This window comes from Lynx rufus, unplaced genomic scaffold, assembly GCF_022079265.1.
Source record: "Lynx rufus isolate CCGP_SWC_20201006 ecotype Redwood Valley unplaced genomic scaffold, mLynRuf1.p SCAF_8, whole genome shotgun sequence".
Lineage (NCBI taxonomy): Eukaryota > Metazoa > Chordata > Mammalia > Carnivora > Felidae > Lynx > Lynx rufus.
In genome coordinates this window covers 51,471,735-51,484,340 of record NW_025814896.1, presented here as the reverse complement: position 1 = coordinate 51,484,340, position 12,606 = coordinate 51,471,735, and the positions used below count along the sequence as shown (strand labels likewise).

Here is a 12,606-nt window from a genome sequence, read left to right as displayed (position 1 = left end):
GAAGAATATTGAGCTTATTTCACAAAAGAAATCCAAGTCCAATGAGCTTGCTGTTGCTACCCAGCTAGACACTGGATTAACCAAGATTAGAATCCAGATTTCAAATCAGTGCTGCCTGATGAAACTATAAATCAAGTCACATATCTAATTTAAAATCTTCTAGTGGCCAATAAAATTGAAAGGCAAAATTCATTTTAATGGTGTGATCTATTAAAGCCAATATCCAAAAATATTATCATTTCAACATGTAATTTATACTAAAAGATTTTTGATGAGGTATTTGCCATTTTTCACATTCAGTTTTTGAAATCCAGTGAGACATCTCCAGTGCTTATGGGCCACTGCACTGCCCATTGCTGTATTAGACAGTTCAGACCCACACCTTCAGCTGGGAACTGTTCTCTTCATTGGCCTTGCTGTATGAATGATTTATTCTCATTCCCTCTTGGCTTCACCACATTGTGTAGTTCTTTTAAAACCTTTCTATATAAAACTAGTCTTTTGACTAGAGTGTGCTTGCCAGGGTTTTGGTGAGCCCCACAACACTAGATGGTATATTCAAGGCAAGGACAGCCTTTCCTGTCCTTTGGGGACAGTACCAAAACCAGTGTTGACTGTCCAGTCCACATGCCCAGGGTGCCCCAAAGGCATGCCCACCAGCTCACCTGACATGCTTGGCAGGAGCCCGGATACCTCTCAGATATGTGCACACCAGACTCCTCGGGGCCACCAGATCAGTGCTCAGGCCTCCTTACCGCCTGTCTCATCAGGTCCGGAGGAATGTTATTCTCACACTCAGAAGTGTGGAAGAGGTCTCAGTAACAGCCACTGCTGTTGTGCTCTCAGCCAGCAAAGCTCAAGTCCCCTTGAGATCAACAGGGTTCCCAGGCACAAAGAGAAATGGTTGTTCTGTGTTTTGTGTCCATGTCTGTTTGCAAATCCCTTAGGTCTTGGCCTGCTCCCTTCCACCTTGCAGCCTGGTTAGGAGAGGTAGCTGGGTCTCATCAGGAGGCAGAAGTAGGTGTACAAGCCCACCCTCTTACTTGAACACTCTCCCTGGAAGACTCTATCCTCCAGGCCTTAAACAGGGGATGGACTTGGAAAGGGAAGGACAATAATAGTTCTGTAAACATTTCTGGTTCTTTGACAAAAAATTCTCTCTGTCTGGTTTGCAAAACAAAGGGCTAACTTCAGTCTGACTCATGACAGTAGAGCCAAACTAGTAGGAATCTACACTGAGAAAGATACTGTTTGCCGTCTTGACCTCCTAAGCATGTTGCTAAGGAAAACCAGCGCTCGACCTACTCTCCACATTCCCAGCCTGTTAGACATTTATCAGGTATTTTATCTTCACTCAAGGTTTACTCTCTACTAACAATTCTTCTCCATCAGCAAACAAGAGTGAGTCCAGGAGACACCCAGAGGGACCCTCTTGATGAAAGGTACCTTTGAAGGAAGCCCCACTCCCAGAAGAAATGCAGCAGATATGTCCACTTAGCTTTGGCAGCAGAAATGCACTGGCCTACACCAGCCTGTATCCAGCTAGGCTCAGGGCTGGGCACAGACGACTCACAGCATGGGGGTGCTGTTCATGCTCTGCTCCCAAGTAGGAAGTGAAATGGACTTTGTGGGCTTAAGTGAGCATATGTTCGTAGGTACAGCAGCAATCGTCAGCATCAAACCCTGGTAGAGAAATACTATATATTGTTCTTCCACATGTCATGTGTGATTTTCATTTCTCACCTCTCAAACAAAGCAAAAACAAAAAACAAAAACAAAAAAAAAACAAAAAAACAAAAAAAACAGTGGTCTGAAAAAAAATCCCTTCTGTATTCCCAGTTGAATTTCTCCTATTTTATAGTAAAGACCAAAACATCCACAGTTGTGGTTTCTAGTGGAAGAGCCAAGACAGTGGCTGTTCACCTGAACCTGTCTGGTGTGCTCCAAGCTGGTCAAGTGTGCTGGGGTTAGGGCCTGGCACCCTCGTGCTGCCCCCTCTCCCCCACCAGGGCCACAACTGAGCAGATGTCACCAACTTTGAAAACACAACACTTGGCCTCAGGTCTGTTTCTGGGGTAACCCCATCACAGATGTGCATATGTCTAATTATGGTGAAAGGATTTTTTAAGAGTAATTTGCAGTATTCTCCAGGTTGTTTCTGTTAGTGAATTTTCCTTTGAAAAAGATGGAGCTCCCAGCCCTGCTGTCCACAGAGACTATAGCACCTACGTGTTTTCACAGTAGGTGTCCACAGCTGTCCACAGCTGAGTTGTTCTGGAATTCGATCCAGGCCCCTTCCAAGCATGTGCACAAGAGAGAACACCATGGCTTATGGGGCTACTGGTGCCTGAGATAGGGGCAGGGTGATTCTCTCCTAGGAACATGGGAGATTTATTCCCAGGTGTCCCCACATGTAGGGTACAAAGAAGCCTCAAACCTGGCTCGTGTGTGCTGACTGCTGTGCAGAGATCCCTGGGAAGCTGGCCCTTTGCTAGTTCTACCCTCTGGGATTGGGCTTCTCAGCCCTGCTGCAGGCAGGCCTTGCACATCAGCCCTGCTTGGCCTGCTGTTGAGTTGAGGCCTCCAGAGAGACTCAAGTGCTGCCAGGGTGGGGACTCTTTCTATAGACTGGATCCTGAGCCAGAGTTCCTCTCTGGGCCCAGGGCTTTTGTCACAGTGTGCATCCTCCAGCCTCTCTCTCAGAGCCTCTTCCTGACCATCTTCCTGGTATTATGGCTTCCTACAGGGGCTGTCCTGTGGCTGGACTGCCAGATAACAGCAGCTCCATCCTCCTGGAGAGCTTCCCACTTCCTCCAGTGGTGCCCAGTCCAGCAGTGTGCCCTTATGCCACAGCCCTGGAGCCCACAGTGCTAAAGACTGGAGTGCTCCCTGACACTTGCGTCAAAGGGTAGACAGAGGACAGGCCTGAGATGAGGGAGTTCTGATCTAAGGATTCATTCAGAGCTCTGGACAGCACTAGGGACTCTTCCAAGCACCTTGGGCCATTTGGGCTGACCAAGGATCTGTTCTGCCATGGGACAGATCTACCAGGGATGGCCCTGCATGAAGAGTGCCCCCCCTCCAAGAAGACCTGAGAAGGATGTATACTGTGAAATCACAGGGTACCCCAAGATGGATGGATTCCTTCCTAGTCTCCCAGGTTGGAAACAGTAGAGGCAGCCAGGCCATGGGGGGAAACCTTAGGACACAGAGAAGACCCCAAGACATGAGAAAGACCCTAGCATATGGAAGTCATAAAGGTTACGATCATCTGGGGAGTGTCATTGGAGGTCTTCCCATCCAAAGACCTGGGTCTAGTATTTCTAAAGAAGGGACTGGATACAACTTGAGGAGTCAACTTTTGGTGCCCACAGATCACAGAGTGGAAAGAAAATCTTGGGAGAATTTTAAGAATGATGTGTAATATTTCAGTTAACCCCTTTTCATTTTAAAAAAATCCCTTTTTGTGCTTGAAACAACCATCAAATATCACCTATCATGTCCATCCGTGACTGTTTTCTATTTCTGAGGCCTCATGAACACTTGGCACCAGATGATATGGATCAGTTATCCCTACGGGTTGACTCTGGGGGAAAGTCATCTATCCGGAGGCATAGAGGCCACAGTCAGTGACTAGCAGCAATGATGTGCTGAGGAAGGAAGTGGAAGATTGTGGCCCTCCTGAAGCCATGAAGCTTTCCCTGGCCACCTGGCTAGAAGTCACTAACTCACCCCTCTCTCTTCGGTGTATTCACCCCTCTCTCTTCGGTGTATTACAAGGAAGATTTGTGTGGCCCAGCCAGAGTGCTGGGTCCTGAGGGTCTATAGCAAAGGAAGATTCCACCCCAGCCTGAAGGAACACCGAGTCTAGTACCAAGATGCAGACTGGGAAACAGACAACTGCAATAGAGTATGATAGGTCTGGGGACAGGGAAGCTTCCTGGAGGAGTTCTGCCTGACAGGTAGAAGGACCTTCTAATCTGAGGGATGTGGTCCAAGGGTGAGGAGCCCAGGAGCAGGTGGGAGATAGCAAGACAGCTCTGGAAGGGCCTTGAGATCAGTTAGGCACTGCTCAGCATATTGAGGAGTCTGGTATTAGGCAAGAAGATAGGGTTTAAGATTTAATCAAAGGAGGTTAGCTGTGTTCCTTCCCTTCTCTGAGTTGTGAGCCCCTCAGTCTTTTTCTTCCTACTCAGGTAACTGAATCCCACTTTGTGACAGCCCCTCTAACTGGTGCCATATGTCCATTTAATACTATCCTTGGTGTCAGCGTACCCTTGTGATCACTGGCTACAGCAGTATCTTTCAAACCACATGTTCAAAAGTGACCCACTCATGAATCACCAAACCAATTTAGTGGATTTGGATGAACATTTTTTTATATCAAATAGAATGCACAGAATGAAATAGAATAGACTAGATCAGCATGCATAGCACACAGTAGGAATCAGTATATTTGGGGGAAAATGGTGGTTGTTGTGTGCTGAGTCCTGACATTTCCAAAAAGTCTCAGAGCCCTGATCAACAGACCCTGAAGAGTACCTTCCTTCTAGAAAGCATCTGGTGATATTTGTAGACTAAAGGGATATTTGTAAACTAAAAGTAATTGGGAAAACTGTTTCCAATGAGTTTTCATTCCCATGACTATAAGAAATTCTTTACTTTATAGGTCAGAAGAAAGTTAACTTTCTGCATATGGATGAAATAGCTTCAGTTCCACACAGTAATAGAATATTAGAACCAGAAAGAGACTCTGAAGATGTTTTCATTAAACTCCTCTTTTTTGATTATGCTGCTGAGGCTCAGGGATGTTGAGAGGCTCACCAGGTGTTACATGGCATCAGTAGTGCAGCCAGTCGAAGGACTCTGGTTTCCCGACCCCTGTGTCAGTTCTGTCAGGCTCTGTTGTGCTGACTTGTGGTGGTCTCTCCAGTCTCATGAGGCCGAGGCCTCGGGTGGTTTTGGTTTGTCCAGGAGTCCCACAGTGAGAGGACAGGGGTAGCTATGGGAGGAGGCTGTAGGGTCTGCCCAGGAGAGGGGAGTGTGAGGCTCTGCCTTGTTTTCCACACTGGACTCAACTGCAGCCAGAGCCCATGTGACAGTGAACCACTTGCTCAAATCCACATGGATAGCATGACCTTTCTAATTAAGGCTTTGGGGAGCTGGTCTGAAAGGAACAGCAAATCTGACAGGATGACTGATAACAGCAGCAGCTAGGCCTGGCCAGTAGCAGAGCCAGTATGGGAAGTGTGTTGCAGATGAACTTTGAACTTGTTCTTTATTATCTATATCCCACTCATTTAAAAGCATATATATATATATGTGTGTGTGTGTGTGTGTGTGTGTATACATACATATATATATATATATATATATATATATACTGATAATAAGACATATATTACATAGAGTTACAATTATATTTTCAATGAAAACCCAGGAATATGAAATATAAAGGAAATCTTGAGGGTGAAGCTCTTTAGAACAACCAGGCAGTTTTTTCTAAATTGAAGAATCACTGGTTTATGAATCACTTTCTCTCCACTAGGCTTACTGCAGTAAGCAAGCCTTTACTTGTACTGTTTCTAAAATGCAGACTGGAAGGGGGGCTGCTATAATCTCCATAACCAACATATCAGTTGCTGCCAGTGTGTTTTCAATTTTGAGATAGGCAGAGGCTCTCCTGCTGTCACACACTAGCTGCATGGGCCCCAGCAACCAAGCCAGTGGTGAGGAGGTGTCCTGCTGCATCAGTTGACACTTATCAGAGGTGGGGGTGGGGGGCTGACCTCACCAGATCTGAATTGCACTGTAGGCCTGGTTCTCCCACTGATAGGGCAAGAGTAGCACCTGGCTTGCTTACAGGTCAGGCCCCAATATGCAGAGACCCTCAGAGCAGTGCTGTGTCTCAGGTGTGGCCACAGGGGAAGAGGGTGACTCATGAAGCATGGCTGGGCCCACAGACCCATATGGCACATCATCATGGGCTTTGGGGACCTTGGCTGCCTCAAAAATGAGTCACTGATGAGTCTGGTGGTCAGTTGGTCGGCTCTGGGCTATGGAAACCCACTTCCTTCTAGGGACTCTCATGCTGGGCAGCTCTGATCACCCTTGCACTGGCATTTGCACTCTGGCTGGGCAGGGAGTCCCTTTCTGACTGCTGTGGGCAACAAGAGCCCCAACACCTTCAGAACTTCTCCTCTTTTCCCTGGGGTTTGGCTGCCTTCTGTGGGATGAGGAAAGCTGACATGTAGCTTATGAGTAATCTTTAGGCTGAAAATGAATGCATCCTGAAACCATGAACCCCAGCTGTCAAAACACTCTGAAGTTTTACAAGAAACTTATTTTTGGAAGAGGGCATGCTGCTAGAGTGTCACTTCCCTGATGACAAGGGCAACTTGACAAGATGACAACTTCTTCCTCATGCCCATCAGGGCACAGGCCCCCAGGTGGGACAGGACAGTGGCCTCACCCTGGTCTTGGAGAGCTCAGAGGAAGCCTGAGGCCTTCTTGGGGGTTGGCTGTCTCCCAGGAAGGCACCACAGGGCCAGGCCATTCCCCCAACTTTCCCATAGAAACCCCCAGCTTTTGTTCTGAGGTGAGACTCAATCCATTGCACTTCCAGGTGTCTTCTTAGTGGAGCACTGGGAACCCTTGCAGGGCACAGATGTGGACATGCAAGTCCAGGTAGCCAGGTGGCCTGCACAAGGCCATGCAGCTCATCATCAGTGGGAATAAAGCCAGCCCCTTGGTGTTCAGGAGAGGGCCGCTTCCTCTCCTCTGCCTCTATTGGACAGCTTCTCCTATTGGGACCCCAGGGTATGTGGGCATGAAAGAATGCACAGACTGATTAATGAGCACAGAGGGTGTGCCTGGGGCACAGCTGTCAAATGTGAATCAGGGCCCTTCTATGTATCAATCATGTGACCTTGAGCAAGTTCCCTCACCTTTCTGTGCCTCCATTTCCTCATCTGTAAAATGAGGATGATAGCACCTACCACCCTGACTTTTGGGGAGGAGTAAATTAGTTAATTTCACAAATGCTCAGCCTAGTATTTGGAATAAAAATATTGGAAATGATTAGTAAGAATTTGATATAATTGAAGGTCAGATTCCGTAAGAATTATGAGATAGATATAGATGTAAAACTTGTATCCCTGACACTTCTAATAAAAGATGAAAAGGGCATTTGATTTTGCAGTTTTAGAAAAAAAGACACAACATTGCCAAATGGAGAGATGTAGGCTGCTCCAAAATGAACCTCAATTGATTGGTGTAATCTATGAGTAAAATGGTAATTATTCATCTCCTCAGCCACTGGAGGTTCCATTTTCTGGTTTATTTTTTCTGTGACCACTGAGAAACATAGATATAAAGGGTTTTCTTAGGTGTCAATTTTGTACCTGACATTTAGCCTAAACAATGTCAACTGCAAAGCATGAAACCAAAATTCATTTTTAAAATTGTAATAAACTAGCAATGGAAAAGAATTTGTGATTACCAGTAATAGCCACGGGGGTTCTGTCATTCTCCCCAGAGGGCAAAGTTCACCATAACTCATTAAGATTGTTGGGGGATTTTACACTCTAGTGGCACATGATGTAGCCCTCCTGGACAACAAAGAGATGACTGTGGCAGCAAGGTCAGTGATGTAGATTGTAGGCGTGCAAGTGGCCGAGAGCCATGGAACGCACTTGATTCTCATAGCAAGTTTGTATTCTACCGTACAAAATTCTACCATTATTATCACCTCCCTTTTCATGACATATCTTCATATTACTCATAAAGACAAGGTGTTTTTTTCATAGTCTTCCCTGCCTAGGGAAAAACTCAGCTGATGGAATCAGTTAAAAAGTAAAACATATACACATACCCCATAAACCACACCAGAAGGTAGTGCTTGCAGAGTAGATGCAATAGGATGCCCTTCCCAGAAGGCAGACAGTGTCAGCTTGATGGAGCATCTCTAATATTCTAGAGAACTTGTGAGTGCTTTTCCATCTTGTCACATAACTGAGAGCAATGATGAGAAAGAACAGAGTGCTGGTGTCATCATTTTGTTTGCTGTGATTTTATTTTGTTTTGTTGGTGCTCCCACACAGGCAGTGGTGGTAGAGGCGAGGGAATTGTGCCATCACTTCCAGATAAGAGAACTTTATACCATTTTTTCCCTCTGGGGTAAAGTGACTCTTGGGGCAGACTTGATTTTTGTTTACCTGGTGTTTTATGTGCTTATTTCCAGGCCATATCTTAATAAATTACAAGACACATCTGCATATAGCATGAGAATGAAGTTCATTAATCTTTTTAGAAGATTCACAGTCTTTCTGTCCATCTCAAGCAGACCTAATGGGTCAACTTAATGAAAACGTTACTGCTTTCTGATCTCTTTGTAATACCAGCAGTAATGGCTAGATTACTGGTTTGCATCAACTGCCTTCGGACTCTTAGTTCTCTCCTTCACTTTGTATCACCCTAGACAAATCCCTTAGACTTCAGTTTGCTTAATATTAAGATGGGAATAATATCTTCTGCTATCAAAATATTAATTATTGGTTTGTATCAGTCAGAATTCCCTAGAGGAATAGAACCAATATGAAATATAGCTGTAAATATTTGTTTTAGTAATTGGCTCACATGTTGAATGTGGAGGCTGGCAAGCCCACCTGTGGGGAACGCCACAGGCTGAAAACTCAGGCAAGAGTTGATGCTGTAGTCTTGAGGCATAAATTTTTCTTCCCTAGGAAGCCTCAGATTACTCTTAAGGCCTTCAGTGGATTACAAGAGGCCCACCCATATATCCAGGCACATAGTCTAATTAATCTCTTTTACTTAAAGTCAACTGGTGATCACATCTACAACATATTTTCACAGCAACGTATGGACTAGTGCTTGACTAAACCACTGGGCAATGTAGCCAACCAAGGTGACACTTAGAACTAACCATTACAATTCACCCTCCCTCAACTTGGCACTTGTAGCCATCTCTGTAAACCATACTTAGTATCCAAATAAATACAACAGTGAAGTTATGCTTCTGCCTAATATGATACATCTATCCTGTATACAACTGAAAATGCACTAGCCCTTACCCCAGAGAAGGATGTAAAGTCCTTAGGCAATGTTCACTTTTCTCCTTGATATCCTGTAACTTAAATACCGTGATATAAAGTTAAAAATATTTGAATACTATAATATGAAGTCAGTACAACTTATCTTATATGATAAGGGCATAAGAGAGGGAAGAAAAAGATTATACACACACACACACACACACACACACACACACACACACACACACAAACATATTCAAAACAAAGAGAAAATGCTCATGACTATTACAGTCATTGTTTCTGTAACTGGTCATATCTGGTATTTATAACTACCTTCTTCCATGATGCACCCCATATTCCCTTTGCCTTCAGCAAGCACCTCAGTAAGTTGTCATTCCTTATCTGTAGGGTGACCCAAATATTCATTCCTGAAGGGTCTGGGCCCTTAGCAGTACTGACTGAACTGGGTTGTTGTAGCTTTGCATTGACCATAGTCACAGGACATTGTAATACTAAGAGACACACCTCTGTTGTGCAGTACAGCCCAGTTTTCCCTAAACTAAACCCTACATCTGACTGAAATAGTTACAGTAAGGATCAGTCACTGAAGCCAGTAAAATAACTACTTTCTTTGCCTGTTTATTCAGTCATGAGGAGTCCAAAATGGTCAAATGGGAGTCTTAACTTCCAGTTCAATAGGATTGTTGTTGTGCCTTGTGATGGAAGCACTCCTACCTTAGAATCTAAGACCTCTAGGCCCACACAGCATAGAGTCATGGGGACAGAAATAGAAACTTTTGCTAGTGGGCCTCCAGGTGTAACAGCGTATGGTGCCATTCCTATTTCCACCCTCCTGATTCCCGGCTATAGGAGAAACAGCACCATCAATTGGGTGCTGACTTGGAGCACATACAGCCTCCTGGAGAACCTTGCCCCCAAACCTGCAATGTATTGCCACCCAGCTAGTATTGTAACTGGATCTTCAGAAGGCCATTCTGTCAAGCCAACTTCTTTAAGATAGGAAGAAAGTGAGACCAGTGAATTCCATGAGTCTGGACCTGTTGCCACACTTCCTTTGTTGTGAAGTGAGTTCCTTGATCAGAAGCAATTGCTGTGTGGAATATGACAATGATGGATAAGCCATTCTGAAATCCACAGATAGTAGTTTGGGCAGAATTGCATGCAGGGAAGGCAAGTGCATATTCAGAATAAGTGTTTGTTTCAGTAGGAACAAAATGCTGCCCATCTCATGATGGAAGGAGACCAGTATCATAACCCTGTAACCAGTATCGTAACCAGGTAGCTGGCTGTTCACTCCAGAGAATGGTTCCATATCAGGAGCTCAGTGCTGATCTCTACTGCTGGCAGAATGGGCATTTGCAGTGCCTATAACCAAGTTGTCCCTGATGAGTGGAAGTCCACAATACTGGACCCATACATGACCTCCACCCTATAACAATAGTCACTTGACAGGGCTGGCTAGGGAAAGAGGATGACTGGTATCCAGAGAATGGGTCATTAAAATCCTCCTCTGCTGAGGTCAGCCTTTGGTGAACATTCACACAGGACACACATTCTTTTCACATTTTTTGCCCATTCATAGAGCTCTATCCATTTACCACTTTCCCAGATCCCCTTGTCACCAATTTTCTAATCATGTTTCTTCTAAGTCATAACCATCCAGCCAAACCATTAACTATAGCCTATGAATCAGTACACAGTAACACCTCTAGCTACCTCTCCTTCCAAGCAAAATGAGCAATTGGATGCACTGCTCAAAATTCTGCCCACTGGAAGGATTTCTCTTCACCACTGTCCTTCAAGGATGCCCCATAAAGGGGCTACAGCACACAACTGTCCACGCTTACATGGAGCCTGCATATCTTACAGAACTGAGTCTTCTCTTCCTCTGTCAACTGATCATAGGAACTCCCTGTGAGGCCACAGGTGCAGGCTGGGAGAGAGAAGACCATGTAGCAGGAGCCGGACCATGGGTATTGGAGCCACTTCATGTAACTTACTCGTGCCTAAGGGCCTGCTTGGGCTTGTTCATGTATATACCACCTCCATCTGATGATGGAGTGCTGCTGTGCACACCCAGCTTTATAATTTGGTGGGTCAGGTAACACCCAATTCCTGATGGGTAGCTCAGGCCACGAGATAACTTGGCGGCTCAGGGTTAAGTGTTCAGTCTCTACTAAGACACAATAACAGGCCAAGAGTTGTTTCTCAAGATGAGTAGTTATTTGAAGAGCTTGGCAAGTCTTCACTCCAAAATCCTAAGGGCTGTATTTCACCTGTAGAAGCCCATCAGATGCTCTGCACAGCATCCCTCTCTGCCACTGCCACTCCAAGCACCATTGGATCTGCTGGATCACATGGCCCAAGTGGCAGAGCAGCTTGCACAGTAGTCTGGACCTGCTGTAGAGCCTTCTCTTGTTCTGGACCCCACTCAAAACTAGCAGCTTTGTCAGATCACACAGTAAATGGGCTGGAGTAGCACACCTAAGTGGGGAATATGCTGCCAACAAATCCAAAGAGGCATCCTAAGCACTGGGACTCTTGGTTGTGGGAAGGGCTAGGTGCAACAACTTATCCTTTACCTTAGAAGGGTTTCTCAACATGCCCTGCACTATTGGGCCCCTAGCAGTTTCACTGAAGTAGAAGGCCACTGAATTTTTGTTGGATTTATTTCACACCATGTGACATGCAAACATCTTGCCAATATGTCTAATATCCAATAAGCCTAGTGCTCAATAGTTCCAATCAGCATAATATCACCAATGTAATTGATCCATGTGATATCTTGTGAAACAGAAAGGTGATCAATTATGACATAGAGCTGGAGAGCTGATGTACCCCAGAGGTAGGACAGTGAAGGTGTATTGCCAGCCTTGCCCACTGAAAGCAAAAGTGCTGGTGGTCTCTATGAACAGATATGGAGAAAAAAGCATTGGCATGGTCAATAGCTGCATACCAGGTACCAGCAATGCATTAATATGCTCAGGCAAGGAGACCACATCTGGTACAGCAGCTGCAATTAGAGTTAATACCTGATTGAACTTAACAAAAATCCATGTCATTCTCCAAGCTCCATCTGTCTTCAGCACAGGCCAAATAGGAGAGTTGAATGGGGATGTAGTGGGACTGCATCCCTCCGGTCCTTGATGGTGACATTAATCTCTGCAGTGTCTCCAGGAATGTGGTGTTGCTCCAGGTTTACTCTTTTCCTGGGTGGAGGCAGTTCTAGGGGCTTCCACTTGGCCTTTCCCACCATAATAGCCCTCACTCTACAGGTCAGAAACAAACATGTGGATGGATTCTGCCAGCTGCTGAGTATGTGTATTTCTATTATGCACTCCAGAACTGGGGAAATAACCACAGGACAGGTTTGAGGACCCACTGGACTCACTATAAGACAGACTTGAGCTAAAACTCCATCGATCACAAGACCTCCATAAGCCCCTACTCTGACTGGGGGACCACAGTGATATTTGGGGTCTCCTGGAGCCAATGTCTGTTCAGAGCCAGTGTCTAACAGTCCCTAGCAGGT

At 45.3% G+C, this 12,606-nt stretch overlaps 1 protein-coding gene across 1 annotated transcript in view; it reads left to right on the top strand.

The window, feature by feature from the left end:
- Window positions 1-12,606, top strand: part of SH3RF3 (SH3 domain containing ring finger 3) — a 368,418-nt gene that overhangs the window by 313,475 nt on the left and 42,337 nt on the right. The window lies entirely within an intron of this gene.